This window comes from Lissotriton vulgaris, chromosome 5 (genome assembly GCF_964263255.1).
Source record: "Lissotriton vulgaris chromosome 5, aLisVul1.2, whole genome shotgun sequence".
In the NCBI taxonomy this organism is placed as follows: Eukaryota; Metazoa; Chordata; class Amphibia; order Caudata; family Salamandridae; genus Lissotriton; species Lissotriton vulgaris.
Window position 1 is genome coordinate 1123721430 of NC_141693.1, and position 27455 is coordinate 1123748884.

General features: G+C 43.0%; 1 protein-coding gene and 1 pseudogene across 1 annotated transcript in view; both read left to right on the forward strand.

Annotated features, from left to right (window-relative positions):
- The window catches only part of ACSL5 (acyl-CoA synthetase long chain family member 5), a 242869-nt gene that overhangs the window by 30992 nt on the left and 184422 nt on the right, over nt 1-27455 (forward strand). The window lies entirely within an intron of this gene.
- LOC147712079 (E3 SUMO-protein ligase KIAA1586-like) lies at nt 6080-7031 on the forward strand (annotated as a pseudogene).

A 27455-nucleotide genomic window follows, 5' to 3' on the forward strand; every position in this document is an offset into this window, starting at 1 on the left:
TTCAGATGGATCCCCACCGAATCCAGAAAAACACCCACACACTCATCAGCAGCAGTTTCGACTATGGCAACTCACTCTACGCCTGCGTCACCCAGAAACTCCTCAGAAAACGTCAGAATGTTCAAAATGCCACAGCCAGACTGGTCCTCGACATTCCTCGCCACTGCCACATCTCCGAACACCTCAGAGAACTCCACTGACTGCCTGTCAACAAAGAGATCACCTTCAAGCTCCTTAAGTATGCCTACAAAGCCCTCCACAACACAGGACCAACATACCTGAACCGCTGCCTCTCATTCCACACCCCACCAGACAAGTCCGATCTGCCCAGCTGGCCCTGTTCACCCTCCCTCAGATCCACGAGACAGGAACTGGAGGAAGATCCTTATTCTACCTCTCTGCCAGGACCTGGAACACCCTGCCAACCCACCTCAGACAATCCCTGTTGCTGGCCCAATTCAAGAAGGACCTCAAGACCTGGATCTTCAACTGAACACCACAGCGCAGACGGATCAGCAGCCCCCCTTACAGTAACTTGAGACCATCACAAGTGAATAGCTGTGCTGTGCAAACCCTGATTGATTGACTGATTGATTGTTTGAAGACCAAAAAAAACAAAACTCCAATCAGTAGGACAAGAGATTTGCAACTTTTAAACTATCAGTGAAAACAGTGCCAAAAATAAAGAAGCTCCAACTGTGGTTATCTACTCCCGCGGGAGCGGGACAAAGTCATAGGTTCAGGCTGACCACGGTGGAGTGTGGGCTAGCAACAGGGACCCAGTAAGGCCTGCTGGAGCTTCACGGACCTGCACAGAGCGAGGCGCTGTACTTGCGTGGAGGTGCGTCACACAGCAGCCATTCTGATGGGCTGCGTTGAGCGGGGTGATGTCCTTGCATGGAGATGCAACAATGTCTTTGCATTGGGGAAGATCACACAGCAGAGGGGATGCACTTGTTCAGAGAGTGATGCGCCGGTTCTGTGGGAGATGCACCAGTTTTGCTTAATCCACAGATGGACTGGCAGAGTGCGATCAGGCCCACTTCCGAGGGTCCAGGACTGGAGTAGCACCACCTGATGCTTCTGATCAGGAACCAACTAACCCTTGGAGTCACTCTGGTGTCCTGGGTTTGGAGATGCATGCCCATTCCTTCTCACCTAGGCAAAAAGGCAGCAGGTCAGCACATCACAGCAAGGCAGCAAGCCAGCAGAGGGACAGTCCTTTCAGCAGCACAGAAGTACTTATTCCTGGTGAGTTTATAGGTCCAAAAGTGTACTAAAGAGTTGGGTCTAAGGGTCCAATATTTAGACCTGATGCCCGCTTTAATGTAGAGGAAACTTGTAGGGGTTTCCACCCCCATGAAGTGCCCGGCATCTCATTTCTCTCTGTCCTGGCCTCAGCTTTTGTAGGTCACAAAAGACTAAAAACCTTTGTGAGACTGCTCAGGTTGAGCCCTTGTGATGTGCAAGTGTGGTAGGTGAGAGCTCCTCCCCTCATGACCTCAGAATGGCCCATCCTACCAATACCTATCTTTCCTTTGTCTCACTGTCTGGGAGCAATACACGAAGACCAACTGCCAGCTACACGTAGTCATGTGAACCAGGAACAGGCTGCAGGCATCAAATGGTTAGAACAAGAAAATACCAACTTTCTAAAAGTGACATTTTCAGAATTGTGATTAAAAATCTGACTTTATCTTTAAAGACAGCTTTTAAATAAATTTGTTAGATACCAAACTCAACTTGTCTACCTGTTCCCAATTGGAAGTTACAGCTTATTTTATTTAATAAGGTAACTCCAATGTTATTCTATGGGATAAGTAGGCCTTGCAGCAGTGAAAAATGCATTTTAGAGATTTTACGCTACCGGGACATGTAAAACTTAAAATGACATGTCCTATTTGTTAAATACACTGCACCCTACCTACCCTACAAAGGTTTGGGCCTGGCAAAAGGTATATTTTGCCATGTCAGAATGGCAGTCTAAAGCTGCACACCCAGGCTGCAATGGTAGATCTGAGACATGTTTAAAGGGCTACGTAAGTGAGTGGCACAATCAGTGTGGCAGGCCCTCTAGTAGCATTTAATTTACAGGCCCTGGACAAAGGTAGTACCACTTTACTAAGGACTTCCAATAAATTAAATGTGCAAACTGCGTGTAAGTCAATTTCACCATGTTTAAAGTGGATAGCACAAGCACTTTAGCACTTGTCAGCAGTCCTAAAACCAGCAGAAAGAAGTTGTTGAGGGCAAAATGTTAGAGGAGAACCATGCCATGGAACCCAGGACTAATACTACTGGCTTTTTTATTTAGACTCACACACACACACAGTCATGTACCATGCAGGCATCACAGATCACACTTTATTTGTGTTCACACCGGCAATTGGCATGCTCAATGGATGTCACTGCAAGTTCTGGATCTTCACATAACAGCGCACCTTTACACTAGACAGGTTAAAAAGGTACAGTCACACTATAATCATAAAACATGTTATGCTGCCACCACTGCTTTATGTGATGCACCTATGACAGGAACAGAATTCTGTGATAGCATGCACCTTTCCAGGTCATAGGATAGGTCCTGGACCTCAAATTGTTAGACACAGGCCAAAATTTCTCCATCCATGCTAGATTAGCATGAAACTAAATCCAAAAGAAAAGTCAGGATACCATATTGAAAATGTTGCCAAGATGGCGATTGCCATGATCACCGCAGCCCACACACAGTGATGCTTCTTAACACCCTGGCACCCCTGTGCCGGAAAAAGTACTCTACGATTGGTGAGTGACAACAAATAAAAAGGAAGAGTCTATAAGGAAAAGAACTTTGCCTCCTTTATCTACAGAGTTCAGTGCAGTCTGTGAAGTAAGTTGGGGAAGGATGATCAAGACACCATTGTCCTCTGCAGCTCCCAAGGTCCTCATGGAATTCTGTACATTAAGGCTTCTCTGCCATAGAAAAGAAAAACCTGCCAGGATCTGTAGCAGTAATTCATATAGATCCTGATGCTTTACTCCACCCACTGCTAATAGGGACACCCTTCCACTTCCAAAGTCTCTTGGAGAACAACATACCTGGACGCTGAAGTGGCAATGAGGCCTTCTATGGTCTCAGTGAGGGAGTGTGCTCTAACACAGAGCATGCTAATTATGTTCTGTTCATTTGCCTACAATGCTGTGGGATAATTGCTCTATATTGATGGCTTGACATACTTACCTAACAATATAATTCGTGTACATTGTGTGTGTACATTGCTGTTTCTATTCCCTTTGCTCTGTGTACCCCAATGAAAACAGAAGAGTAGAGGCACTGAATGACAGTCTGATCTGAAGCGAAGACAGAAATGAGGTAGGACGTGAGAAGTTTCATTTAACAAGCATTGACAAAGCCAAAAGGTCTGGGTTGTATCTGTGAATGGAATGAACAGCTATTTACTTTGGTAGTGCCCAGCAGAAGAGAGACATAAGAGAGCAGCAGTATGGCAGGAGAGCTGTCTGGTGCTCACGCACTGAGCCTCTCGCACTGCTGTTCTAATGGTGTCTCTGTCACCTCCTTCTTGGTACTTTGCCTCCACAGAGACTGGCCGGAGCCACAGTGGTTGAAAGCAGAAAAAAGCTAATACAAAAAGGGGATGAGGATAACTGACCCTGAGTGGGGAGATGAAGTGACTAGAACCGGCAGAGAAAGCAAGGCAGGTATTGGGCCTCATAATGGATCAAGATTGAGTGAGAGTGAGGTGTCAGAACCACAGCCAAAGAGAGAGGGTCATCAGAGGGCAATGAAAAAGAGGTCATGGAGAAGCAGAGGGGACAGAAAGAGGAGATGAAGTGATGAGGAGATTAAGTAACTAGAACAGGCAGTGAAAGCAAGGCAGGTGCTGGGCCTCATAATGGATCAAGAGAGATTGAGGTGTCATAACTATAGCCAAAGAGAGAGGGTCATCAGAGTGCTATTAGAAAGAGGACATGGAGAAGCAGAGAAGACATATGTGAAAGAAAGGACTAAATGCGACAAGACGTGGGGTGCTTGAGTGCAGATTTGAGATGTAAAATAGTCCCTCATGCACTGCAACAGAAGCATCTTCAAACAGTCAATAGCATGATGGTGAGAGAGAACAAATCCTATAAGAGGAGCCAAAGTGTGATTGACAGTCTGTAAGCAAGGCCTGAAGAGGACTGGCATAAGAAGGCAATGGCTGGGCTGACCTAAGGCCAGTTCTCTGTATTGTTGGTAGAATAGGTTCAGCAGAGAGCTGCACTCTCAAGCATTAAACAACTGAGAACTAGGAGCAGCCTCCTGTGCCGGGATATGCCAAGCTCTCTGCTGCTTGATAGAATCAACGTGGAAGTTCTGCCCTAATACATATCCCTACCTCTGGTATTTGAGAACAGTGTGTGAGAGAAATAACAGCTGCATGTCAAGTCCTGCCTATGAAGAAAAACTCACATACTGTATTGCCTGTCTAGCTAAGTCAAAACTACAGAATTTGTGGCTGCTTGGCATATAAGTAGTACTAATCATTTCACTTTTGTGATGTGCAGATTTTGCTCAAACTTCGTTTTGTTATAATTTTTGCTATTATATTGTTTGCTAACTATTCAGCCCCGGCACAAACCAAGGCAAGTTTGTGAGACAAATCGCCATCCCCCAAACATGGCAATGATGTGTGGCTGGCACATTGCTGATCTAAGAGCAGTGTGTAGATTCTCTACTCCTGCACTTTTACAAGAGCACAGTCTGATAAGAGTGCGGCCTTTGCTCCTGGCGGCCATGGGCACTTGAAGTGAACATTGACCATGCCCACTGATAATCGGGAGCGCCCTTTTAAAATTTACTTAAAGAATCACTTGGTCAACGAAACACACTATGACACGGATTCATCATTTCATTGGCTGGCTGGGTGCAAGACCTTCGTGAGCACAATAAAAGCAACCTGATTACAGGAAATTGCAGGTCCTATCATGCAAATCTCCATTACTTCAGATAGCATGCTGTCCCTCTGCTTAGAGCCTACACCTGTTCTCGAATGGGACAGACATATTGAAATCCTTGATTGTTCAAAGCGGTGTGTGAGACCGTGAGTGCTAGAACAAGCGACGGATATATATTGGGAAGACATCACTAGCAGAGACTCCGGTGCGGGGAATTGCTGAGTCATTAAACGAGCACTGGCACATAGAAATACCCCAAACCCAGGGCTTTAAGTGGGAGCTGTCTGTGGGGGTCTTAGCCCCCCAGTTTTTTGGGGGGCCTCGAAAGGGGGCTCTACGGGGCTCTATTTTCGGGCCTCAAAGGTCAAAGGTAGGGTGACCAGAAGTCCCGGTTTTTATTTGGTGTTACTAGTGTGGGTAACATGTCTTGATAGTGAAATACTGCCAATTTAGTTTTTTTACTATTGAAAGGCTATCTTGCCCATAGGATAGCATGGGGAATGCTGTGTAACATGTTTACCTGTATATCTTCCCATAACAGCAAGATAGAGATATGGAATCTGGTATCCCTGAACGCAGAATTTAATAACACATCCTTTAGTGAAGATGGTATTTAAATTCTAAGTTTGGAAATAGCACTTTTAGAAAGTGGCTATTTTTCTGTTCAACCTTTCTGTGTGCCTCTGCCTGGTTGTGTATTGGCTGTCTGGTTTGTGAGTGACAGGGGTTGGCGGGGGGCTCCAGGAGGCTGGCTGAGTCAGCACAAGGCTGAATAGACCCATCTGCATGTACTCTACATGCAGATGGGTGCACTCTGCCAGTGCACCTCTTCTTCCTTTGTGAGTGTGGGCCAGGGCCATCAGATGCAGCGCAGGAAGTGGAGCCAGCATTGTGGCAGGCAGGCACAGCCCTACTGAGACCCAGGAGCTACTCCTCCCGGCCAAATCTTGTACTGACATGGCACTGTTTGGCTCACAGACTAGAACTTGCTGTGGCAGATACAGTTGATGAGGTTGCCAGGGTCAATCACTTCAAGTTTTTCATGGACTCATTGTATGCCACATACAGCATGTCACCAAAAAACCAGAGAGAGCTAAATCTGGCTGTCAGCGAGCTATGTGTACAGCTTCAGAAGATAGGGAAAATGCTTGATACTAGATAAGTAGCATCCAGTTACAGATCTATGAAAGCTGTTTGGAACTGCTTTTCTATCTTGTGCAAACATTTTGAGAATGCTTCTAAAAACCAATCCAGACCCATAAGAGACCGGAGTAAGTATGAAGGTCTCTTGAAGAAGCTTACATCCTATTCTTTTATCAGAGATTTGGGGTAATGGGTGATGCACTTCAAGAGCTCAAAGACTTATCACTCTCCTTACAGAGGAGGGACATTACAATTGTTAATGCCCACAGACTTTTGGTTAGTCAAGTATGTATATTTAGAGCAATGAAGGACTCACCAGGGGAGTTTCCTTCTGCGGCTCAGAGAGCAGTTGACAAGGGCAAATTCAAGAATGTTCCTCTTTTCCATGATAAAAGTAACTCTGTTGCCCTTAATCCAAATCAGTTTTACCAAAGTCTGTCAGTAAATATCAATAAACGATGTGCCGCAGATTCTGAGAAAGAACTTATAGCCAGCTTCAGTGTGCAGGCAACTTGCCTCCTGGTGATGAATGCATTTTTTATGGTGAAACAGATATCCAGAAACTGTGTTCAGAGTTTCATCTGCCAGCAAGAGATACTATCCAAGCTTTTAGACTTTTCAAAGATTTTGGTGGAAAGAAAACCCCTGAAGCATTAAAAAAGTTAGTAGTTTGCATGGAAACCCTGCCAGCAAGTAATGCGGATTGCGAGAGAGGTTTCAGCGCAATGAACTTAATTGCTGGTCCAACAAGGACCTCTCTTCTTGTAGAGACCATTTCTTCATGCTTATGGGTAAAACTCAATGGTCCTCCATTTGAAACATTTGACGCAAAGCTGTATGTAAAGAGTTGGCTGGCAAAAGGTAGAAGGTCTGCTAAAGAAAATTGTTGTGAAAAACCCCAGCAAAATAGACACAGTGAATATCTTCAAGGGTTTTGGAAAATCCTGCAATAGATTTTTAAGTAATGTAAATAATTTTTACATGTTTTAAAGTGTTTGATATTTTATGGCTTATACTTAAGAAATATACCTTTTTGCCTATTTTATTATCCTTTGCTGGATGCAACTTCATGATTTTCTTAAGCACACAATGCTAGGTATATAGATTTAGACCACGCCCCTACTCGGATAGGCCACACCCCTTTAAGAAATGTGCCCCGCCCCTTTTTGAGCACCACCAGGTTTCTTCCCACTTAAAGTCCTGCCCAAACCACAAAGTATTCAAATGTTCACTAATAAAAGGAGGAAAAATGCACTACACATAATGTGTAAGAAGTAATGTAGCCCACAGCCTTGGGTGAAGGGCTACAATATATGTATATTCTACACAAATGGTATACACTATTTTTCCAGTTTATGTGCTGGAGAAAGAAACAAAAACAGATTTTGCTTCAAACATAGCCTCATCCTTCTTCACACGTGGAGGGGTGGCGGACAGCACGTTGCTTGCTTCGTTCTTTATTACAGAAGCAGCAAATGTAGCATACAGCCAGTCTCCTACATTTTATTCACAGGTGAATAAATACAATGCCGGCTGCATTAAATAAAGCTGCTGCACTGGGTTCGTAAGGGGCCCTTTGACCTGTGGTTGGCTTGTGTAGTATTATCCAAAGTCCGTCACATGGCCTGGTTCTCCCCTCTTACTCGTCAGTAAGCGGTAACAATATTGCTGACCTTAGAAAGAAGTGTTGGCCGGGGTAGAGGTATAAGTATTGGGGCAGGTGGTAGCCATGAACTTATTGGGTCACCCCTACACTGGGGTGTTTTCTGGGGCAGAGCCAAAGTTACCTCATATATAGTGGCATAACACAAAATGATGCGACTCCCCTACAGAATGTGACAGCTCCATACCTCACAGGTATTCATACTTCTGGAGCTGAATGGGGGACCCTGTCAATATTTTCAATATTTATTAAAGATTTGGAACTCCAATGAGGTCCACAATAAAATACATGCAGTAATACATGTAAGGTAATACTATGCAAGTATTTTAATGTGGACCTCTGTGGAGTTCCAAATCTTTAATAAATATTTAATTGAATTGGGGGACCCTGTCAGATGTTGGCACCCCTTCACGGCAGGGACTGCAGATGCCTCCGTTACGCCCACACTCAGGTGTCCTGTGGCAGACAGAAGAGTTGCTGGCCCTGGTATACTTGTGCTTGTGTGGGTACTTGAGATCGTCCAATGCGGGAAGTCTCCAGATGCTCCAGATGGAGGCCCCTTCATCCCTCGTGGAGTCCATCTAGACCCTCTACAAAATCTGGTGGCCATCCTTTAGCTGCCACATTGTCCAGAGTGTGCAGTGAGATGTGTGGTAATACCTGCCTCTCCCCTCCACTCCCTTGAAAGCAGAGACAGGCAAAGTTAGAGAAGGGCGTAGAAATGGGGAGGCACAGACAGGGAGAGGCAGAGAGAGGTTGCAGAGGCGGAGAGAATGGGAAGTTTAGAAAAACGTCAAAAGAGAGAGAAAGACAGACATAGAAAGAGATGAAGGTGAGAGAGATGGAAAGAAAAAAAGGACAGGAACAGTTGTAGGAAGACATGGGGAGGAAGAGCAATCCCATTGAGAGAGTGAGAGACTGAAAGACAGATAAAGAAAAGTAGAGGAGAGAAAGCGAGGGAGAGTGTGAAAAAGTCATCCTTTTGGTGGTAATTGACTCGGACTGTGCCCTGGCTAATATTTATCCTTTAAAGCTGTTGCCTAGCAGAAAAGTATCATACTGCAAGCCATTAAAAATGAAGCAAAAAAGCAGCATGCAATGCACAATGTACACTACAACATAGACATGCACTATTACACTACTTAAATGCACAAAATAGATTAAACATGCATTTTACATAATTAAATAATATGTTAATCAAAACCTGTTAATGCAAAGCATTTCCCACTTGTAATGTGTGTGTTTTGGTTAATACACAGCAATCAAAATTAATATATTACTTTATTATGGGGGTGATTGGTCTGAACGTGGTACACACAAAATCTTCTGTACTTCACTCTATCAACTCCCCACATTGATGATCTCATCATCACCAAATCCCAAACCACCCATTCATTCCACTGAAACATTTTTTTATTCGATCAGACACTTCTTCTCAATTATTTTGTTAGTTCATCAATTTTTTTCATTTCCCTTGTTCTCTACAAAAATGTTATCTTTAGTTCTAAATCTGAAACTTACTTATCCTTGTGAAGTGCAAATCTATCTACTTGTGCAACTATTTGTACATTGTTAACAGCCCCATTAGAAAAATGGTACACCATAAACACATCTTACACCCAAAGCAAAGAAATTTTTTTTAAGACTGTCCAAATCTACTATGGTATCTAAATTATCCTATAAATAGAATATACAAAATATGTACTGTATGTACAAAGTGTGTTTCCACACTTGAATGACTTTCAGTTCTTTTCCCCTTCTTTTATTTTAACTAATTAGAAATGGTTCATTAAAAATCGTCTTCGTCGTGTGTGCTAAAACCCCGAAGTGTTTTCTGTAACACTGTTATGGTGACCTCAAGTAATCCCTAAATTCATGTGTAAATCAGCCCTATCCATAGGTCCCCAGTCTTTGTTTAGAATTTCCTGATCATCTGTTTCTCCTATACTGTCAGATAAGATAACTCTCAGGATTTCCGAATGTTCTTCTTCCTTGACCACCTCCTGTACAGTCACTTTCAGACTTTCCTGGCTATCCGTTTCCTCTTGTATATCAGGATGTGCCACATATGTCCATTCCAGTGACTTGTACTTCAGATTTGGTCTGTGTGTCTGTTGTATTAGTTCTGTAGTACTGTCTAAATCGTTGTCAGGTGAAAAATCATTTAGTCTTACACCATGCTGTACACTCTCACAGACTGTTGGTCTTAATTCACCAGTTTTACAGTCTGTTTCCCTTGTGTTAACAGCTTCTGGTTGCTTAGCACCTGATTCTGAACATGTATCCAAAATCTGCAGTCTATTTCTCAGTGGCCTGTCTTCTTGATCAGGTACATGTATACTTGTCTCATGGCTTGTCCCAATAGTATCTTGTAGAGATTTAAACCTGTCCTTCTTTCAGGTGTATTTCTCATGGTCATTAGAACTATAGGCAAAGCATCCGGCCATTTCAAGTCAGTGGAATCACACATTTTTGCTAATTTGATTTTCATTGTGCCATTCACCAGTTCACCAATTCCAGAAGCTTCTGGACAATATTCACAATACAGTTTCTGTTTAGTGCTCAGTATTTCCCAGATCAAACTGATAACTTTGGGGCATATTACCAAGCAATAGCGATAATTATCGCTATTGCTTGGTTAGAGACAAAAATTTACCGCTGAGCTGCGGCGATTTTTACCGCAAATAAACCTTGGTATTACCAAGGTTTATCGCAAATGCGATAAAAATCGCCGCAATGCATGAATATCGTTGAAAAGTCAGCGATATTCATGCATTACCGAGCTAATGCTCTTAGTCATGTTATCCACCTCCCATTGGATAACATGGCTAAGAACTGCTTAGGGCAGGTGTTAGCTTTTGGAGATATTCGCGCTTAGCGCGAATATCTCCAAAAGTTGGTAATAGGAGATAGCGATGTTAGAGACGGTTTTCAGTCGCTAACATCTTGGCACGCCCACTTTGCATGTCATTAGTGATAAATATCACTGACATGCAAAGTGGGGCCCACTCCTACTAGCTGTTGCTAACTGGTGTTAGCGACAGCTAGGTAATAGGGAGATAATTTTGTCTCCGCTTTCTTGGCTTTTAAAGCCAAAAAAAGCGGAGATGAACCCCCTTGATAATATGCCCCTTTGTTGGCAAAATGAGTTTCCCTATCTGTGTGTGCCTGTCCATGATACATGCTTGCAAAATGGCCAAACATATTATCGGGCATAACAGCTTTTTCATCTTGGTAGACCCAAACATCATCCACTTCTTTTTGTGTGCAACCTTCTTTTACCCATGTTTCCTTTTCCTCATTGCTTGCCTGATCTTGCAACTGCCTCACTTCTTCCCATATTTCTACTGTGTTAGCAAGCATGAGATATTGGGGAAAAGTGTCTTTCTTCGCCCTTGCCTGATTTAAAGAACAATCCTGTTTTGTGCAATATTTTGCCAATTCATCCGCAAGCCAATACCCTCTATTAATGTAGTTAGTTTTACATTTGTGAGCAGCAGGAAATGCTAACGACCTCGTTTATTCTTCTTTCTCCACCTCTCCACCTGCTCCTCCATTTTTCAATTTCCCTCCTCTTTCTCAGCAATATCAGCAATTCTTTAATTTTAGCTCTTCTTCCAGTAGTGTTTAGGTTTTCTTTGCCTTTTTCTGTGAAATCTAATCTATATGGTTTCTGCAAATCCTTACATTTGGAGATATCCACTCCTGTCTCGCTGGCAACTTCTTCCAGTTTTTCCTGCAAATGCTTACTTTTCCAGGTAATGCTTTTACTCACCAAGAGTATCTCTTCATCCTGGTAACATTTTTATCTGTTTAATCTGTTTATGCTTGATGTTCCAAAAGTTAATTCCTCCAAGTCTACCTTTAATTCTACAATATCTATCTGTTAGCGTGCTTCATCTTTTCTACAGCCACTTCTTACCCACTCTCCCAACTCCTCACTTGTCAAACCCAAAGAGACTTTATTTAATCTTTCTCTAGGTTTCGTTCCCTGTAACTATCCAGTTGGTTTTTCAGCCAGTATCTGAGTTCCAACCGCGTAAGTCAGAGCTTTTGTCAGATCTGTGGTTGTATATAATTGGGACACACTAGGCTGTTTTTTCCTGACACTTTCAGATAATAACTCTCTTCCAGGATATGGTTTTGCCTCATTTAACGGAATGGTCAGTGAAAGTTCTTTCTCTACCTCACTTTTGCAATCAGAAATTTCAGAATCTATATTCATCGGGACTGTTAAAGCTTCCATATTCATAGGCAGTTCTTTCAAACTTTTAGACAATTCTCGTGTCCTGACTGCTAACTCATTTTCTTCTTCTTCTTCATGATTTGACCTATTTATCACTTGTCTTTCTTGCCAAATAATTGTACTATTCATTGGAAGGAGTTCTGGCTTTGTTACTGTACTACTAGTTTGAACAGGTTACTGTCTATTTATTGCACTACTCCCTTTGGGGACTGGAACAGTTTGGAAAACCTTTGTAATTTTGCTGGTGGTGCCTTTGGCACCACTGTCGCAAACTCCCCTTGATATGGAGGTGATCTGTTATCCAGAATGTCATTCAGCAATTCATCTTTTGTGTCACTGTACCTACAGCCTGAAATTTGAACATGCTTCTTTTCCTCTTTCTTTTTACTTCCTGTAAATCCTTCCATACTCATGACAGGAAACAAATCATTTGGTACATCTACCTGTTCCCATCTACATATTTTGTCCTCAATATTCTCATTCCGATATTTATCCAAACCAAAATCATAACCTCTTCCTGATCTGTGTTGTTCTTTCTCATACACCTCATCTTCCCAATCCATTAATGCTTCAAATTGTGTAGGTCTAGCTTTAGCCTTAAGTTTGGTCATTGTTTCTCTCAAATGCCGCGAAGCCTCTATGTTAAAAGAACCTTCTGGAGGAAATGCAAGCGCACCAATTCTCGACCCACAAGCAAGTGTGATAGCCATGGTTCATTAGCATGTGAGATACAGGCCTTCCAAAGGCAAGAACTAGTCTCCACTCCGGTTTTACTACAGGCTTGTCTTTCACAACCAATCTTTTTACCTTTCCAAACAGCGAAACTTTCTTCTTCTCATTACCAATATAATACATTTTTCGCTTAACTTTTTGTCTTCGCGTTCAGCTAGAAACATCAGTACAACATAAACGCATCTTACTTAAAAGCAATAAATCATAAAGTAAATAATTCATAAAGTACAAAAGCCATGAGCCAAGATCAATCTGCCTCTTTTAAATGTGGCTTCAGGCATATAAGTACTCTTTATATAACTCATTATCTCTAACCTTTTCTTAACAGGAACAACCATTTTATATGTATTTTTCTCTCTCATGGCATACTCTTACTCTAACTTGCTTCCTTTACAGCAATGGATGTTAGTTTCCCCTTGATCTCCAATTTACAGAGACCATTTTCCAACTCCCTCTCTCCACCACCAACTCAGTTTCGGCACCTTGAACCTGATATTCATTTTAATCATACCTCTCAATTTAATGGGACAGCGTATGGGCCCGCTCTCCACAGTTGGCCTGTATCTCCCATTACTGCCCCTGGTGTACGATCGTCTCTTCCTTCCCCTCACGGTGACACAATACGAGGTTACCGAGAAGAGTGCTTCACGTCAGCCCTCAGTGATTCCTGTCCCGTGTGTGCTCACCCGTTGAAGGCTCATCTCCTTCCTTGCCTTCATACGTGCTCACTGAGACAAGCAATTCCCATCGGCCCTTCCACTCTTTAGGGCTGTACCTTTTATTAAAGGAAAGAACCTTGGAGATGGTCCAAAACGTCTATGCATGCTCGAAAGCAAACAACCCTTTTCCACCGCAGGCTTTTTCAACCATTCTACACCAATTTTACCATACTATTAGACTTTTGAGCCACTCCTGAAAAAAAAGGGGGGCATACCTTATAGTATCTGATAGTGACTCAGATGAAGCTGAGGCTTCCAACCCCAGCATAAATAATAATGATGCCTTTAAAAGGATTATTTAAAAAGAGATGCGCTCCTGCATGCTCAAGATCCTTTATCAAGTTATGTCTAATAAAAGATCCTAACCTATAGAAGAAGAGGACATAACTGATATACCGAACCCCCAAAATAATGATGAAAATATTAATAACACATATAAAAGTGGAAAAAGACTAAAGAAAACCAAGAATACTGAAGACCTAAACACCCTGAGCACACTTGGAGGTCCTAGCACCGCAGATAAAACAGGAGGTGCAAGCACCTCAACTTTTAAAGGAGGACATCAATCCTCAAATTTATTGGGTGTCCTAAGCCGCATAACACATCAAGGTGTCCTAAGCGGCACAACACATTAATGTGTCCTAAGTGGGACAACCTATCAAAGTGCTCATTACAATATACAAAATACTGTTATGGAGGAAGAAGGGGATAACTACTAACCTAATAAATGAATACATACTTGACCTTGGCAAGGATGACTCAGAATTTGACAGTCAAGTTACTGAGGAGGGGCTCCCATCATCCTCAAATGAAAAGATAACTAATTCTCTAAGTGAGGAGATGTTCTCCCCATACGATATTAAACATCCAAAAAGCCTCAGGAATATGTGGTAAAAAATGTTTTTATTGGTGTAGAAACCCCTTGAAAGAGAAATATGGACTATACTGAGGGCAGAATTCTCAAGACCTGCTATACAAGAAAAAGTCTGCCAGACTCCCAACCTTGACCCCAAACTAATCAAGTTCCTCTTTAAACTGGGTGGAGTTCCAAGAAAGGGCAGGGAGAGATCACTAAAAGCATGCCAAGATTGTCCCCCCAACATTCTTGGCCCTTTGGCTACACTAATTGATATGGCTGAGGAAAGCCATATCACAGGTACCCCACTCGACACTGAATTGGTCAGGGGTTGGAGTCAAAGAGCACTCATCCTTTTAGGAAACGCCAACACTGGAGTGCATGCAGAAAGGAGAAGAGTGGTCCTAACCAAATTTAACCCTGAATTAAGCAACATGGCCGACAAGGATCCCTCCCAGAATCCCAAGGGCTTACTGTTTGGTTAAGACATGCTTAAAACTCTGGGGAAATATGTGGCACCATTCACAGCTCTTGACAAAGCCCAAAATAACATGAGACATGTCTTCAGTGCTCATATTTTTGTGCAGGCAGGAAGAAGGGGCCTTTTGACCAGCCGTTTCTGCCGAAGGCCCTATCTTAGACAATTCAACCCTCCACCGTTCTACCCCCAGAGAGGAAGAACAACCCAATCCAGAGGTTTTTGATCACACGGTCAACTCCCAACTTCCTAGGTGAGTACCTTCACTCCTCATTCTTCTTTTTTCCAACAAAAGGCTGAAGGCATTCTCAAATTCTTTTCACAGGGCTGGAAAACAATCACTCAAGACCCTTGGATCTTACAAACCATCCAAGGGTTCAGAATAGACTTCTCAGAACTCTCAATTCAAACCTTGGAGCAGAGAACTCTATTATTGACAAAAGAACAATACAAAATCATCCAGGAGGAAGTTACCTCTATGCTACAGAAAGGGGCAATTGTAGAAGTGCTGTAGGGTTACAAGACTTTTACTAGCACCCTCTTTCTTTTACAGAAAAAGGACAAAGGATGGAGGTTGGTTATAAACCCAAGAGAACTGAACAAATTTCTAGTTTACAAACACTTCAATATGGAGGGAATCCATTTCTAGAGGGATATACTTTTAGAGAAAGACTGATTAGTCAAACTAGACCTAAAAGACGCCTACTTCACCATTCCCATGGCAAAAGAACACCAACCTTACCTCGAATTTATTTGGAACAACCACTTATTCAATTTCAGGCTCTACCCTTCAGCTTATCATCTGCCCCCTGTTGTTTCACTAAAGTGATGAGGTCTGTCGCATCATTCCTAAGGGGAAGAGGAATACAATTGATCGTCTGTCTGGACGATATACTTTTCATGTCACAGCACCACTGCCAGATCTTACTAGAACTGAATGCATTAATAAACCTCTTAGAGAGTTTAGGATTCATAATAAACAAAGGGAAATCTATACTGACACCCTCCAGATCTCTGGAATTCTTAGGTTTTACTGTAGACACACTGAAATGCCTTCTCTTACTGCCTCAAAAGAAGATGACGAAAATACGAAAAGAAATACGGTCATTCTTAAAAAACAAGTCCCTAACCCAAAGGGAGCAAGCAAGACTCCTGGGCATTCATTCCTCCTCAAAACAAGCTATATTTCCGTGACCTCTAAACTACCACGCTCTCCAAAGAGTAAAAGTGAGAGCACTAAGGTCGGGTCGATAGTATGGAAATCAAATACAACTGGATCTCAAAGTCAAAGCTGAACTTATGTGGTGGCTAAAAAATCTAGATATTTGGAATTTCAAGGCCATATTTGGGAGCTCACCAGAATTTAAAGTGGAATCAGATGCGAGCCTTCATGGTTGGAGGCCTGCCTACTCGATAAACTGACAGGTGGGGTAAAGTCACAAACAGAAAGCTCACATCACATAAACTATCTAGAACAGACCGCAGGATTATACTCCCTAAAGAGCTTCAGGAACTCCCTTCAAGGGAGATCTGTTATACTGAAAATGGACAATGTATCGGCAGTAGCCTACATAAATCGATTAGGAGGCTCCAAATAAGCATATCTATGTATCCCAAAAACTCTGGATGTTCTATCTAGAACACAAAATTGTATTAAAAGCAGAATACCTAAATCAAGCGTCTGTGGATTGGAACTCCAGGTTCTTGTTAGACCGCAACGATTGGAAACTCAACAAGAAAGCATTCAGTGCTCTCAGTCAAATATGGGGCCCTATAGAAACAGACCTATTAGGAAGCCGATTGACCTTCCAAGTAAGGAATTACTTTAGCTGGATGCCCGACCTGGGTGCTCTAGTGAAGCCAGGCTTAGGCATTTTGCCATGATATAGAGAGTCCTCCAGAACGTGAGACAAGAACAATGCTCCCTAGTACCAGTGATACCCTTTTGGCTGTCCAAAGCATGATTCACACAACTTTGAAGCTAGCGCAAGAAATACCCTTTCTCCTTCCTGCAAAGAAAGAACTCATAACAGACATAGAAGGAGGAGATCATCCCCTGGTACAAACTGGGATTTTGATTCTTCTTGCCTGAAAAAGTGTCAGGAGATCTCTCCTCTGGGAATCTTGGGCCCCAGGCACCCGCGAAAGATGGAGGAAATGGGTATGCTGATGCCTGGAGAGGAAAATGGATTCTATGGAGGCTCCGATCGAACACGTAGTACATTTCCTGGCAGAGCAATATGAAAGAGGTCTCAGTTACAAATCAACTAACTGCCACAGATCAGCCATCTCTACAGGTCATGCCTTAGTGAACAGAAAAACAGGACGTAAGAACGTCATTGTATGTAGGGTATTGAAATTTATACTAAGGAGACCCCCCCAAGACTAAATACGATGCACTCTGGTACGTCAGTCTAATTCAGGACCTATTTATCACTTGGCCTGTTAACAAAGACCTGGATAAGAAAAGACTTTCCATTAAACTCGTATCACTCCTTTGTTCAATCTCCTGCTATACAGTTTCCAACATCAAAGCCCTAGAGGTCAGTAATAGAGTCTATAATATGTTTGGGGTGAAATTCGAGATTATCAGAAGAACTAAAACTATGACAGACACAATCTGCTATCAAAAGTTTGATGCTTGCAAAAAATTGTGTGTGGTAGATTGTATGAAAGAATACGAATCTAGAATGAGCGAGTATTGTATGCATGGCGAGACTCAATTACTTATATCCTACGTTAAACCCTTTAGACCCATAACCTCTGCCTCAATAGCGAAATGGGTTAAATGTGCCATGCAATCAGCTGGTATTGATCTCAGGAAATTTCAAGCACCCTCTGTTAGAGGAGCTATGGCAAGCAAATTCTTCTTAACAGGTGGTAAATTGAATGACATTCTTAGGGCAGCTGGCTGGTCTAATGTAAGCACCTTTGCAAAGAGCTATTACAAACCAATTGAACATATGTTGATGTCGAATTAAAAAGCTACCAACATGCATAATGGTAGCCTCCAGTCTTGTAATGAAATTGCGATTCTCCAAATACTATGACAAGAGAATCTGGATTTCATTAAAGACACGGAAGCTAACATTATCTCACTCTGTCCCTCCCAGAGTTTGACAATAAAATATGGAAATATTCTTTGATAAAATTCAACTTTTATAGAGAACACTGTTACTAAGCTTAAGCAACCTCTATTGTATTAATTTTAATTCGTCATTACATGCCTTTTTAATTGTCTCAAGTCTTCCTTATCAGCCAACAAAAATCTCATACTTTTTTCCTTTCAGATAACTCGACATAATTAATTTACACTGCGTCACGGCCTTACAGAAGCAGGATCTTCAGAAATAATCAAGATGTGAAACTTTCGCTCAAACCTCCTCATTCTTCTCCACCTGGAATACAAATTCAGTTTTAAAGATAATTACTTAATGTTAATTGGCATTTGTATAGCGCGTAATCACCAAAGGTCTCTTGGCGCTTTAGGAGCGAAAGCCAAACCCCACCAGTAGTTACTCGCCAGTGCTCCTGCCTAGTCAGAGCACATCTTGTCCCCAAACCTGAGTGTACAACAGAATCTTCAGCTTTTTCCTGAATGGATGGAGAGAGGTTTCCCTACACAGACTTCCCAGTAGCCTGTTCCACAGTTAGGGGATTAGGATTGAAAAAGCACGTCCGCCCAAGGTTACTTTTTCAAACCGTGGGCAGGACAACAGGGCTGCCTCGGATGAGATTTTCTATTACATTTCATCTCATTTAAAAGAGGCAAAACTGAGGAAAGAACATCCCTGAGACGGCTGGATTTTTGATCTCTTATCTGATTACTCTAGATCTAAATCCCCCCTTAGGTCGACTGAACCTTTGTTGCCTGTCATAGAGTAAAAGGCAATCAACTACCAGGTTAATCAATCCAATAATTTGTACGACTCTGAAGAAACACTTACCACGAATACGTTTTAAAGTTTTATTATTATTATCACACCTGCAAACAGACACCCATGAATTGGGCCCCAAATTCCGACCTCCAGCTTATCTTCCAAGTCGTAAAACTTCGAACGTGGCCTGCAATTTATGCTTAACAAGACCCGATTTTAACTAGCACATGCAGATCAAAGAAACGACTTTATCTTTCCGGGCCTACTAATTTACTTGAAACAGGCCTACACTCTGTGAACCTTTATTTCTTAGTCTAAAACAATATTCTAACCTATTACACTCTGATTATATGAAACACTTCTATAAAACATAACTTTAACGTATGATCAATAACATTCTGAATAATAGTAATCCATCTTATGTGAAAATGTAAAGGCACGTTTTCGTTCTTCATACATTGCCATGAGGCCTGCACATTTCTACGTTTGGCAGTATTACATTCTCTTCTGCAATGGCCACATAACATGGAATCTAATAGCATTCTAACATTTCTAAACATTACTACATTAGTTTCACACTTGATATATGCATGCTATATTAGTTAAACACTCATAAGTATATTCACTCTATATATTCAACACTCTTATTCTCTAACTAAATTCGTGCATCTTACATATAAATATGGTGCACTTCCACATTTTACTCAAATTGTGCTCTCTCAGTTCCCCCCTTTGATGACCTTTAGAGGTCATCACCATCACAACACCATCACTGAAGGAATGAGTTGTATCAAACAGAACTCGTTGCAATGCTCCCTCGCTTTATCATTTCTAGAGCCCTCAGACTCCTGTATTGGTTATTCTGCATCACAGCTAATCTCTGCTCCTGCTCTCTTATGGATCTTTGCAACCTATTTGACCTATACCATCGGTACAGCCTCACTAATCCCCACAGTGTGATTACACAAATCACTATTATGATGATAGGTTTCAGTATGTACCAAATGAAGCTTTTCCCTAGGTTGGCGAACCAACCTCCAACTTTACCCATTCCATGACCCACTTTTTCCCACACTGTCACTTTTGTCAGATCCTCAATTTCTTGATGTATTTCAGTAATGTTCTGTATATACTTCTCAAGAGGTTTTGAATTGTCTGGAATGTAAGTGCAACATTCCTGGACCTTCAAAGCCTTACAGACTCCGCCCTCTTTGGCTAGCAGAACGTCTAGAGCAAGTCGGTTCTGGAGAACCATTGCCCTTATCGATTGCATCTCTCCCTCCACCAGCATTAATGATCTAGCAGTACTGGCGGATAATCTATCTACAACTGTTGCCAATCTCCTGATCTTGACATCATTCAGTATTAACCCTAGAAGAGGGAACATAGCACCAAATACGTCTCCTACTACCTTAGCATCGCCTACATCCCTTCTCCCTCTTGCTTGAGTTTTTCCCTCTATGATTTCTAGATCCTTAGCGTGATATATTTTGGGGAAGACAATTGCTAAATAACATGATCCGTATTAATTGTCCGGTAGTTTCACGTAGGCATTTCTTCCACAGACAAAATATACATTCGGGATCACCTGCATTCCCTTCAAGAAATCTTTCGTATAGTATTCTAATTGGAAGGCATGTTCACAACTTACTTCTCCCACGAACACATTTTCATAGTAGGTTTTACCCCTGTATATACACAATTTCCCTCTTTGTTCTCGATCTAAAGCTATTGGACCATTACTACCCTTCCTTTTGTGTGACTTCTCCTCCTCGGTCCAATCTGTTTTCCACTGGCCTGAAGCCTTTAGAATCTTCTGCCTCCTGTAACGGTCATCCACCTGCCCTATAAACTTTTTCTCAATTTCTGATACCTTGCAGGTCAGATTATTTCTTCGGGCATGTGAAGTATCTAAAGTTTTCCACGGAATGAAAAATTTCCCTAATCGATCCTCACTCTTATAATAGTCCCATTTATTCATATGCTTGTAAGCCGGGACTTCTGGTAACACAACATCAACATTTGAAAAATAGTACTCAAAGCTATTACGTCCATAAAATATACTAAGCAATAAACTACATGTAATTCCATAAGTCAATGGAAGATGATGATACCTAATACCTTCGTCTACAGAGGCTGGCAATTGCATGCAGACGTAGCAGTCCTTTGCCTCCATGGCGTCAATGTACTCGTACAGTAACTTAGCATAGGCATTTGACTTAAAGTTTCCCTGTGACTCATCTACGTGCAACCTACAAGCTTCTGCTGCTAGTAAAGCTTTATCCTGCACTGCATTGTCCCCCTTTTTACCAGGAGTAGTGGGTTTCGATGTTACCACAACCTTTGCTTCCTCTGTTGCTTTCGCTTCATTTTCATGTCCCACTATGTATGATACAGTAACTACTAAAACTATAAGAAAAATTACTCCCGCTAAAAGGGTGCCTAATATGCATTTTGCTTTGCGGTTCGGGTTGCCGGCCTCCATGATCTCAAGACAGTGTAGTTTTAGTTTTCTTTTTCGACACAAAATCCTTTTAATTTGTACCTTCAACAGTCTTCTTTGCTTACTCAGTCTTTTCGAACTACACCTGGAAGCTGACAATCCCTCTTGAAAATCAGTCCTTTGAACTATAGTAACAGACAACCCTAGCCCTTCTCCGTCAACTAAATGGAAGTGTCCCTAAATTTCTTCTTCTTCCACTTGGCGCTAGGTATCTTCTCAATCTTGTTTATTTACAAAAGTCTTTAGGTGTCTACAATCACCCGCGTTCCAGCAGCTCTAATCACGTATTCTAACAGTTCTTATCGAAGGATGGTCTCCTCGAGTGCTGATACCGTTGTAACAAAAGTCGGAAATTCTACTCTGTTTAAAACCAGTTCTCTTATTCTGCTCAGATAAGGAGGATTGGGAATAGTGAGTGTCAGCAACCCTTCAGCTTCTACTCCAGGTACCAACAACGCCACTTCCAACGTTATGATTGGATCAGTGCTGGTCACTGTCACTTCCCTCACCCTCCCGGATCTCCGTGCACAAGACATCTGCTGCCAGGTAGGTCCACTCAGGAGTGGTGTATCTTCTGCAGGGTACACGCACCCCCCATGACCTTCTTGGACCCTCCGCTACTTGATTCTGTGCACCTTCGTCCAGATCTGAGTCTTCGGATATAGGAGCAAGGGTTCTTCCTGGAGTTGACTTCAAGCTCGGCCTCTTCTTTCTTTCAGGCCAACTGGCTTCTCCACGCCTTGTTCTCCTATTTCTTGTCCTCACACTCGACTCTTGATCACTTGCGGCTTGATCAGTGTCTGATCCGTACTCACAGCAACTTTCTCCTTCTGTGGCAACGTCAGTTTCACTGTCGTCTTGTCTTTCTTCTGCTTGATCTGACACGCTCCCAGCTTCCTCCGACACCCCCACAGCTTGGCTGGTCCCCTCTATTGATCCTTCTTCCACAGCTGGATTTTCATCCGCGAGAGGAGCTGTTTCTTCCAGGGGTGCTGCAACTCTTCGTGTATGGGAGGCGTGTATCCAGTTTGGCAGTCCTCCGCATTTGACAGCAGTATTCGTTGTCAAGATTATCTGGTAGGGTCCTCTCCAACGCACGTCCAGGCAATTCTTCCGGACGTGCTTCTTCACCACGGCCCAGTCACCAGGGCACAGGTCGTGGCACAGGTCTTTGGACGATGGAATTTCAGCAGCCCGCACCTGAAGAGACACAGAATGAATGACATCAGAAAGTCCCTTGCAATAATCCAGGATCAGATCATCTGTGATATTCAACAAAGCTGCAGTAGGAACTGATGGCAGTCTCATTGCCCTCCCCAGTAGGACCTCATGTGGAGAGAGGCCTGTTCTCCTGTCTGGTGTGCTACGTATACTCATGAGTACCAATGGCAGAGCATCAGGCCAGCTTAAGGATGTCGATGAACACACTTTGGCAATTCGAGACTTTATCGTCCCATTAATCTGCTCCACAATTCCTGAAGCCTCTGGTCGATAGCTACAGTGCAACTTCTGATCAATATTTAATGCAGAGCAGAGCATCTTCACAACTTCGCTGTTGAAATGTGTTCCCCTATCTGATTCCAAAGAGGCCGGCACCCCGAAGCGTGGTATTAACTCTCTAAGCAACAACTTTGCTACTGTGAGTGTGTCACACCTGCGTGTAGGGTATGCCTCAACCCATCTGGAAAATATACAGACAACCACCACAACATACCTGAGGCGGTTGCATTTTGGCATCTCAATAAAATCTAGTTGCATCCTGTTGAAAGGACCACCAGACCTCCCAATGTGACTCAATGTAACTGGTGTCCTTTTCCCTACATTCAATTGCTGACATGTTACACACCTCTGACACTCTGCGGCTACTCTAAACTTGGGATTATACCAAGTCTGCCTAAATACCCGCAACATGGCATCTCTTCCTAGATGTACTGGGCCGTGTATCTGTCTTGCCATTGGACTCACTAATTCGTTTGGTAACACTGCCCTTCCATCAGCTGAAATCCACAGATCCATTTCACTTTTTACACAACCCGCAGTTTCCCATGACTTTTTCTCAAAATCTGATGCATTCTCTTGTATGCCTTTTAAATCATCCCAGGTGACTACTGTTTCTAGCATCATAGTTAACTCTGTCTTTTCCTGTGTCCCACCCACTTCCACTTCCGTGAAAGAGTATCCTTGCTCCGCACAGTAGCGTGCGACCTCATCTGCGTATCTGTTTCCCTGGGACACAAAATCTGTATTTTTAGTATGGGCTACGCATTTGACAACGGCAATTGCTGCCGGACCTTGTAATGCTTCTAACAACAGCCGTACAAATTCACCATTTCGAATAGGTGAACCTGAGGAGGTCATGTAACCTCTCTGAGACCACAATTGCCCATAGTCATGAACTACCCCGAAACCATATTGGCTATCGGTGTAAATGGTGACTCGAATTTTGCTACCTGCTAAACAGGCACGGGTCAATGCAATAATTTCAGCTACCTGAGCGGAATGTACTCCTTCCAGGCAAGCGGCTTCCACAACTCCGGTAATGGTGCAAACAGCATAAGCTGCTCTCAACTGACCAATATTGTCTCTTACACATGAGCCATCAACAAAGAAAATTTCATCAGGGTCAGTCAACGGCTCATCCACAATATCTAGCTCGGTTTGGTGCATAGTTCAGTCACATCAAGGCAATCGTGATCTTCACATTCTTCGTCTTCTATATCATTAGGGAGTGGCATCAAAGTAGCAGGATTCAAAACAGAGCACCTCTTAAGGGTCACGTTCTCCGCAGCAAGAATAACTTGCTCGTAGCGCGTGAGCCTATTATTGGTCAAGTGCTGTGTCTTGGTCCTGGTCATTAACAATTCCACAGAATGGGGTACATACACCACTAATTGGTGTCCCATCACTATACTCTCACACCTCTCAATGCTGACACCCGTTGCAGCAACGGATTTGAGACATCCGGGCAATGCTGCGGCTACTGGATCTAAAGTAGCCGAGAAATATGCAACTGGTTTACGGGCATTTCCATGGATTTGGGCTAGAACTGACAAAGCACAACCTTCTCTTTCGCAACAGTAAAGTAAGAATGGTTTTTCGTAATCCGGCATTCCCAAAGCTGGAGCACGGCACAAGTCCTCTCTCAGCTGTAGAAATGCCATCAAACAATCCTTGTCCCATGGTACCGGATCACTCACCTCCTTGTGCGTCAGTTTTTGTAAGGGCTTTGCTTTCAGGGAAAAGTTAGCTATTCACTGTCGGCAATAACCAACCATTCCTAGGAACATCCTGACCTCTCTTTGTGTCGTGGGCGAATTCATTTTCATGATCGCCTCTATCCTGTCAGGTGACACCTTCCGTTTCCCTTTTTCAATTCGGTGACGCAAGTACTGTACTTCTATCAGACAGTACTGTAATTTGCTCGGAGACACCTTGTGTCCATTTTCAGCCAAATGGTTCAGAAAGGTAATGGTGTCTATCTTACAAGCTTCCTCTGTTTCTGACGCAACAAGTAGGTCGTCTATGTACTGAACCAGAACCGAGTTCTGTGGTAGTACTAGACTTTCAAGATTTTTCTTCAGCAGCTGGTTAAAAATCGATGGGCTTTCTGTATACCCCTGTGGGCTACGACACCATGTTAATACGCGATTTTCCAGCTTAAATGCGAAAAGAAATTGGCTCTCCTCGTCTAATGGGATTGAGAAGAAGGCCTGGCAAAGATCTATCACTGTAAACCACTCAGCTTGGAATGGTATCTGGAACAATATCACTGATGGATTCGGTACCACTGGACAACATGAAACAACTATGTTATTAATCTTTCGGAGATCCTGAACTATTCTGAATTTCCCACTAGGTTTCTGCAAACCCATAATCGGGGAGTTACATGGACTACCCACAATTTCCTTCAGTATTCCCTGCTTAATCATGGAGTCGATCACGGGCTTTATTCCTGCAATCGTCTCCGGAGTCAATTTGTATTGAGGCGTTCTTGGATATTCAACATTTGGTTTTATCATGATTTTCACCGGTCCCACTCCTTTAATCAGTCCTATCTCTTCTCCAGTGAAATCCCACACTTCAGATGACACAGTATCCCTTAAGTCCCAAGGGAGCTCTTCCACCGTCAAGGTAGGATATAGTTCTATGCATACTTTTGAATTTGCAACCTTAAAGGTGGCATCATCGTCGTTAGTCTGTACCTCCACTCCCTGAGGTGTGCAGTATATTGTGCAATTTAGTTTGCACAATAAATCTCTTCCTAACAGACACACAGGGCTAGAATCGCATACTACAAACTGATGTTCATCGCTGTATTTTCCTATTCTCACTAGCACTGGTTCTGTCAAAGGGCTAGTCATTCTCCTATTTGCGACTCCTACCACTTGAATGGTTTCCCCCGACATTGGTAGGTCCGGAACCACTGCTGATCTCAGAGTTGATCGAGTGGCCCCAGTATCCACCAAAAAGGTCGTAGGACACCCTGCCACCTCAGCCTCAACAAACGGTCCCCTTTGGTCCACCTCTAGAACTGCCCCGAGGGTACAGTCCTCCTCTCTACTCACCCGCTGTCCAGTTAATGGATCAACATAGTAACACTCTTCTCCTCCTACCAAAAGAGGCATCTGTCTATAGGTCTTTCCCCCTGTCGCAATCTTGGGTGGTTGAGGGAACTGGGCTCGAGGAGCCAAAGTCCCCCCTTTGACCACCTTACCCTTGGGTACTGTCATCCCCTTTACTGGAATGGTCTGAACTTCTTCCTCCTCTATTTCCAGTTCTCCATTTTCAGGATTATAGGGACACTCGCGTTTCCAATGTCCCACCTGGTGACACTGGTGACACTTTGTCGTCTTTTTCAAGGTAGCCAGGTCTACTCTAGTTCTCGGATTTTCCTCGTTGTCCCTACTCTGATTATTTGATCTCCTTCCCATGGTCCCAGTTCCCTGTTGGTGCTGTCCACCCTTTCCAGCCGACTGCATCTGAACCAACATCAGCTTCTCCTTAAGTTTTTTTGCTTTTGAATCTATTTCATCACTGCAATACCTTGCGTATCTCAAAATCTCATCTAATGGTTTGTTTTGCCAGCAAATTAAATGTTGCTGAATCATCAAACAAATATCAGGTCTCAATCCCAAGACGAATTTCGACACAAACTGTCCTATGTCTTTGGGATCCATTACGTCTAGTCCACTGTATTGTTTGAACGTTTTCAGCAATCGCTCATAATATTCATGGACTGTCTCCTTAGGTTCCTGCCTAGTTCGATCTATTTTCACCCAATCTATGTCCTGCGGTGGCACCTTCTCTTTCAGCCATGTCATTACCCTTTCGTATTTTTCCATTACTCTTTCTGACGGTCCATTAGTATGGGCATCTCTCTCTGGTTCTGATGTGGGCCATTCGACACTAACCTTGCATGCTGTCCACAAGTCTCCTGGGACCACAATATTAAATAAGGTATTGAGATCAATCCACAGTACTTTAGAGATTTTCACAAACCTCTCTACCTGTTTGTACCTCTCCACGGGATTTTCTCTCAGCTTAGGAAAGGAATTGGTAAATGCAGCTAAATCTCCCCTACTCCAGGGCACATGCACATAGCTCCCATTCGCTATTTCTCGCAAAGGGTATGCTTCCATCCTCTGTAGTCCTCCCTCCGGGGACATCACAATTGTGCTCCGCCTGACAGTCCCTTTCTTGGACCACCTTTCTTCCCACTTATCCAGATCTCTCCATGTCCTTATTCCTGTGATCAGTTCCCTTATGTGTGTTTTTAATCGAATTGTCCTCCTCTCATCAAGGTCCTGATCTGAATAATGTAACCTATGGTTACCCTGTAATGCCTTCGTTCTCGACAAGTCTACCATATACTTGTCGGCCAGTTCAGATAATTTCTCGTGAATGGTTCTCGCCTTCCGAGTAATATCCTTTGCTATAAACAGCACCTCATCTTGCTCGTACATGTCAATCCTTTCCAAAGGCAACGTACCATCTATTATCTCGTCCAGATCAGATTTTAAACTGGTTACATCAAGCCTTTTTGCCTTTATCTCAGCTTTCAGTGTGTTATCTCTAGAGAGCCCATTGACGTCTCTCCCATCCCAGCTCCGAGCCCTACGCCTGGGTTCAGGCGAGTTATGGGGAGTCCTCCTGTGTTCCCATCTCTCCAGGTCCCACGCAGTTCCATCCCCTCTTGGTGTGTGGTGAAACAATGCTCTATTCCCCACAGTCCCACACTGCCCATTCTGCTTGCTTTCTCTAGACGCATGATAAGACTCTCCATTATTCCCCATGCTTTCGCA